We start from the raw sequence: 7,124 nt of genomic DNA on the forward strand, positions 1-7,124 counted from the left end.
TTCATGTAAAACTGTTTGTTTGTTTGTTTGTTTGTTTTGAATTTGTTTTGTTTTTTTGTTTGTTTGTTTTAAGCAAGGCTTAGCCGGGGCTCCCTGGATCTGCAGGCTGTGCTGCCCCCCAGCTGGGGAGCGGTATGGACCGGGCAATCACAGAATCACAGAATGTCCTGTGATCCACAAGGATCATAGAGTGCAATTCCTATTGAAGTAAATAACTTACGCTTTTTCTATGGATAAAAAAAACCCATTTAATCCAATTCCTTGTATTCCTTAAACACGTGTTCATTAGAGCATAAGCAAAACAGCGCTGGGTGCACGGGGGATTCGCTCCGCCCAACACGCACACCTTTAAACAATAAGAAGTGTGCTTAAATACAGTAAGGTATTACATATTCATAATGACCCCAGGAACGCCTATACATATTCATAACCTTTCCCTGCTTCTGATTAAAATGAGTCTCAGATAACCATTTTCATAGACCCTCCCCTGTTGCGCCTGCGCAGTGCCACTTGGTGAATTTGAGGAGGGGTCTTTGGGGGTCTTTGGATGAAGGCTCCTTCAGCTTCATCACAGTGAACTTTTTACCTTTGGCTCATTATGTTAAATTGACTGGGACCCAAGCTGCCAAGTTGAATGAAACCAGACTGGCGCCCCCTTTTGCTGTAAATCTTCGTTATCTTGTCTCCTCAAGTTTACAGCTAGGTGCAGTAAAACTTCTTATCTTGGCATTCGATGGGGTTCTGTTCTTCTTAACATAAAGCTCTAAACTAAGCATTTATTGTGTGACTAAGCCTTAAAGTGTTAGCTCGTTAGTAGGCACCCATTATAAGTTTAGTTAACCCTTCAAATGTTAGTTCCCTCTGTCAATATAACTTCATAAGCAAGTTTCATAACTTTTTACATAGAACTCAACCACCTTTTTCCAGGTTCAGAGCCCGTGCCTCATTTGGTTATATCTGTAAATATTAAACATCTTAGCATGAATCACAACTGCATTTTTCACACTGTCCCTGCATATCACGACCCCACAGTTCACACCATGTGTCTCAGGGCCTTGCCCAGTCTCTTCTTGAACACTGTCAGGCTTGGGGCCATGACACCTCCCTGGGGAGCCTGTTCCAGTGCTCCACCACCCTCTGAGGGAAGAACATTTTCCTAATGTCCAACTTAAACCTCCCTTGGCACATCTTCCTGCCATTCCCTCGGGTTCTGTCATTGGTCACCAGAGAGAAGAGATCAGCGCCTGCCCCTCCTCTTCCCCTTGTGAGGAAGCTGTAGCCCCATGAGGTCTCCTCTCAGTCTCCTCCAGGCTGAACAAACCAAGTGACTTTAGCCACTCCTCATACAGCTTCCCCTCCAAACCCTTCACAACTTTGCAGCCCTCTTCTGGACAGTCTCTAGTGGCTTAATATCAAACTGTGGCTCCCAGTGGGGAGCTCTGGGCAAAGCAATACAGAATGTAACCTTCCTGTTGTGTTCTGCAGAAATGGCCAGAGGAACAAGGGCTGGAAACTGGACTCTAAGTGGCCACCACGACTCATGCCCTTTCTGGTTGTTCTCCATTGGGTCCTGGAGGGTTGCAGGCCTGAGGCCACTGAGGAGAAGGGCTGGAACTGGCACCACCGAAAGCATTACCAGTCTGCTGGCACTGGTATTTTTGATATCATCCCATTCCTCTCCCAATATTCCTAAACCAACCGTTTTCTATAAATAAAGATTTAATTTTTAAAAATTGCTATCAGTACATCAAGTTGCCTGGAACCTCCCATTCCAAAAACCTTTTCTATTTCACCAATATAAAGGCTTAGATGCATCTTTTCAGAATGGCATCTTCATAATGGCATCTTGTCTAAAGCTGACTTTTACTTATCTACTTACTTTTTATGTGTTCAGTTGTAATAAATGTTATTTTTTAAAATTACGCAACTAAAGAAAAATACTTTTTTTCATCCATTTTTAAGCATTCTTACTATTATGTGGTTGTGAAATTTCCACAGTGTCGAGGTTTTGATTGCGGGGTGACAATAAAACTCCCCCCACTTCCCCCTTCAGCCCCTCCCTCTCCCCCTTCCCACTGAGGCCTCAGTTCCCAGGGACAACTAGCAAGGTCCTCTCCTAATGTCAGCCATAAGGAAAAAGGGACGAGATCTTTGTGATCTCCCACTTTTATATGAAGTATTCACGTGAATGGGATGTTATACTCTGTTGGTCAGTTTCTGGTCACCTGTTTCTCGTTGCCCCTCTTGTGAGATGTACATCCATCCATCCTCATCCATGACCTCACATTCCATTGCTGTGTCTACCAAAACATGTATCTGGCTTTTTGGGAAAGCAGCTAATATGAAAGCTTTAGTTGACAGGCAAATTCACTAAAAGAGAAACTTGTTTTTTAACAAAATCAAGAGACACAGTTGACAAGTTTTGCATTAAGGCCTCACCCTGTTTTTAGCAGGTCTTACCCTTTTTCTGGTTCTGCATTAAGGACTTACTGTTTTTCAAGGTACGATTTTTCTGCCACCACTGCATGGGCCCCTGTGATCAGTGGTTAAATCACATTTACAAGAGTAGCAAAGTGTTGATTTCAGCTAGCAGGATGAGAAAAGACGAGTGTGGTAATTCAAATCTTGATGAACTAGATCACACTCCTGCATTTGTCACTCTTCTCCCACTGGGATGAATGCAAGACAAATAATCTAAAAACCAGAACATCACTGAGGATCACCTAACTGCATGTTCTTTATTTTCTTGATATCGACCTGGGAGGAGATTTGCAGAAGCTCTCAGCACTTTCTCTTGCTATTCACTTTAATGGAAGATAGACTTTGAATATATAAAAGCATATATAAACTTTCTATGGCAAAAAAAAAAATATTTTAAATGCCCTGAATAAATCAGATTCTGTGTAGCTCAGATTGACTTGACAAAATTAGCGCGCATGTAGTAGTTTGAATCAAGTCCCTGTAATCTTTCCCATGGGCAAAAGAGGGATACTACTACTACTACTTTTACTCCCCTGAATACTGGAAAAATAAATTCTGTGATACTTTCAACATGGTCAAATATTGGGATAGGTCAGAATAGTAGTAGGAAGTTTATTAGTAAACAAGTAATTCTGTACCTGTTCAGGGCAAAGTTTACATGATCTGTAATAAATAAAACTTGAGGTGCCATACTTAAAGAAGTGTAAAAAGAAGTATTGGATAATGAACTATGCAGTTCTTTCAACAAAGTGCTATTCCCATGGGAAAAAATGTATCATAAAGTCACTTGTGGGGAAAAAAAAAAAAAAAAAAAAAAAAGCATGATAAAGTCTCTGTCGTTTTGACTCTAGAGTTTAGGGTCATCATGGCGTTTGTTATAGTGGTTTGTGATCGCCTTTCAGTGCTTTGGTAATTAAATATCAAAATACAGTGCACACACAGGATGAGATTAATTACTTTCTTTTGACATTCCCTAGCTTAGGAGTCACTCAGTTTACAACCATCTTCTAATTTCTTAATATGTAATTTTAAACTAGATATAGAAGTAGCCTCAGACATTTTGTATTTGAGGTAATCACTAACCTGGGAAAATAAGGGTGTGTTCCTGTTATTTCAGTTTCATTGGGAGAGGATCAGTCTTTCAGCCAGTCTACCCAGTTGTTACTTTTGGCTGTTTGGAATTCCTGCAACACTTCACTAGACTGACAGGAGCCCTCAATTGCAAATAATTTCTTACACCACCCCTGCGAGAAAATGAGTGGCATTCAGCAGCTGCACAAGAAAACTATCCTATAGCAGTAGTAACTGGTATATTTGATAGGGTATAACCAAAAATTTCAAACTCCATGACCTTAGGAATCACAAAGTCAATGAACGTTAGCTAATGCTTTTGCCCAGAGTATGCATTTATGCAGACTGCAAAGCAAGGTAGTGCATCAAACTGTAAACAAGCAAAAGAAATGAAACAAGGAAAAACTATAATGTTAAAATGTTGATGTTAAGGAAACAGCAGCTGTCATTTGTCTTGCGTGACCTGAGAATGGCCTGTCTTTTCTGAGTGCTGCTCTGTACTTCTTTTTGCATCTGCTGCTTGCCATCCCTTGCTTACTTGAGTTGTAAATTAACAGGGACTACCCATTTGTCTTGTCTTTATGTAGCACCTAGTGTAACAAAGTCACACAGAATCACAGAATGTTAGGGGTTGGAAGGGACCTTGTCTTATGTTCTACTCCTGTTAGCAATCAGGACACATAACCAGGGAGTAGTTATATGCGGTGCTTTATTTCAGCGCTGGGAAACCAGGGGTTCGCACCCAAAGCTGGCTTCGCTGGTCAGTTTAAGTTACACAGTATTTATGCAGTCCATTCACATACATATTCATATATTCATTAAGATACGTAACGGTTACTCAACATTGATTGCAGCATCGATTGCAACATCTTGGAACTATTTTGATCATGTGCAGTGTCCTCTGGTCGTCTTTCAGGGGGTCTTCAGGATGAAGTAAGTAGTCTTCATCACTTTTGTCCCTTTCACCTTTGCGTACTGCACAGGCGTACTACTTCTATAGCTAGATAACTGCTGACTTGCTCAACCTCCGGAGATACTGCATGTACTTCTCCTCACTCTATGCGTATTTAGGCTAAGATAAAAGCTAGGTTGTTAAGATAAGAGTATACTCAAACACGATATGCTTGAACATCCTTTCAGGGACAGTTTACAAAACTGATTCATCCTTTCAGGAACATTTTGTAAAACTGGTTCTGTTACTAACATTTCCCCCCTTTGAAAATGCTTTTCTATTCTTAGACAATGCATTTTCACCTCAATCAATTTCTTCGATTATTGATTCATTTGCTATTATTGATTGGTAATTCCCTTCAGGTGTGATAGTTCCAGTCGTGCCTCTTCATAAGCTGGAGGGTTATCAAATATAGGATTAGCATAATTCCTACTCAGGATACTGAAAATGCGATTATTCCTAGCATTTGTTTGACTAATTATGCGCTTAATACCCACATACAACAAACAAAGAAGAACAATCACAATTGCAAGTACAACTACGCTTTCTATTAGTGAATGTACCCATCCTCCCAAATTTAAATCGAATTTATTCAACAGAGCTCCTATCCAGCTCTGTTCTGCATCTTGTCTTTCTTTTTGCAGCTCCACTTGTGTTTGGGTCAGCTCGGAAATGTCTTTCTCAACCTCTGAAGTTACGTCTGGAATATGGATGCAGCAGTGATCGATTCTGTCTCTCAAATATCCACAGACGCCATTTTCTTTCAATAACATTATGTCGAGTGCCATTCTATTCTGCAAGGTCATTTTAGTCGTAGCTTGTAATTGTATATTAAGATCCCGAAAACCTTTTTAGTTATTCTGGCCAATCGATCCATTTGCCCGATCAATTTATCAATCATTTCTTTATTCCTATAGGCTGAAATTGGTGCAAAGAAAGATTCTAGTGCCCAGCCAAATTTAACACTGCTTGATGGTTCATGCCACACATCATCCTCGTTTATTTCTCGTTTATGTCTGACCTGTAAAAGTTCTTGCCTATTTTTCAAAGGTGACCTTTTCCAAATGGGACATAGTGTTGACAACCCCAAAGTAATTTCTCTAATTGGTCTTCCCATTGGCAAATGTGTAGTCCAGGTCCCATCACTTCAGGCCCAAACTAAATGTCCCATACTGCCTATAACTCCTTTACAGTCAATTTTGTCTTTATCAATGCCAATTTTAAAGGCTGCCTGTGAGTCTAATTGTTTCCGACAAATGCAGCCTGTAATCACTGCTACTTTGACAATGGACAAAGGTATCTCTTTAATGTCTGTTTGACAAGTTATCACCCGTGAGCAATTCCACCATGGTACTGTCATTCCTTCTGTTACATCGGACCACCGTATGCACCATGGAATTGCTTCACTGTATTGGTATTGTTGTACAATACTTAATGTCCACATATTGTTCCATAATTCAGTTCTGTTTTTGTTATCCTGATCTTTGCATTCCCAGTAGGTCTGTTCAACCTTTTGATTCACTATTTTAGTGGTCCACTTGTCATAGAAGCACCATCCTACATCGTGGAATCGTCCTATTGTAATATACCTTGCTTTAGGTAATTTTAAACAATCTGCCCTGTGTCCTGGTGTTTTCCATTTTTGTCGTTCTCTTATCCTTTGTTCAGTTGGGACTTCTTCTATTCTAGTGTGGGATTCACATGCTATCTTACCAGTTCTGTTTATTTCTGGTAAGGTAGTAGCGATTATTCCCCACTGTACTGGGTCCTCAGCTGATTTTGGTATGGGAAGGCAGGCAGTGATGCTACTGATATTTTGTGTTTGCGCAAAGTCTCGGATTAATCCTATCATTAGGTTCTCTGCCTGATTTTGTACACTTTGTACTACCTGTGGTATCTGGGTACTTTCATTACTATCTACTGCTCTTCGTGGCCTAATTTGCAATTCCATTCGAATAGTCTCATTTTTGCATTTATAACTTTTCCATGCATCGGGCGAGCTTTCCCACTGTCTTATCAGGGGCCTTGTGGAATAGAGTGGCACTTCCCTCTCCAATTTTCAAAAGCACAAAAACTCGGGGTATAACCAAAACCAAAGCTTGGTAATGCAAACCAGGCATTATTGCGATGTAATCTTGAGTGTGGTTGGACCTAGGATATGTGATGACCACACTCTTGGAACCTTCTTCACACGGGTGTAATGTATCCAGGAGTCTACTCCGGCAACTTTAACTGCGGTAAACGTGGTCAAGAGTACTTGGTAGGGTCCGTCCCAACGTTCTCTCAAAGGCTCTTCGTTCCAGTTTTTCACATATACAGTGTCCCCAGGTTCTATATTATGTACTGGATTTTCAAGTGCCAGTGGTCGATTCCACACTAATGCAGATCGGAGTCGATTCGGTGTCCTGCCAAGAGACAACACATAATTGTACAAGTCCTGATTACCCTTTATGTGGACCTCTGGATTTGGGTTTGGTGCTTCATAGGGTTTGCCATACAGAATTTCGTACGGACTTACTGACATTCCGCTCTTAGGTTTTATCCTGATACGCAACAATGCTATTGGTAAGGCCTGCGGCCATTGAATCTTTGCCTCCTGACAGACCTTACTAAGTTGTCT

Source organism: Columba livia (genome assembly GCF_036013475.1).
Source record: "Columba livia isolate bColLiv1 breed racing homer chromosome W unlocalized genomic scaffold, bColLiv1.pat.W.v2 SUPER_W_unloc_5, whole genome shotgun sequence".
Classification (NCBI taxonomy): domain Eukaryota; kingdom Metazoa; phylum Chordata; class Aves; order Columbiformes; family Columbidae; genus Columba; species Columba livia.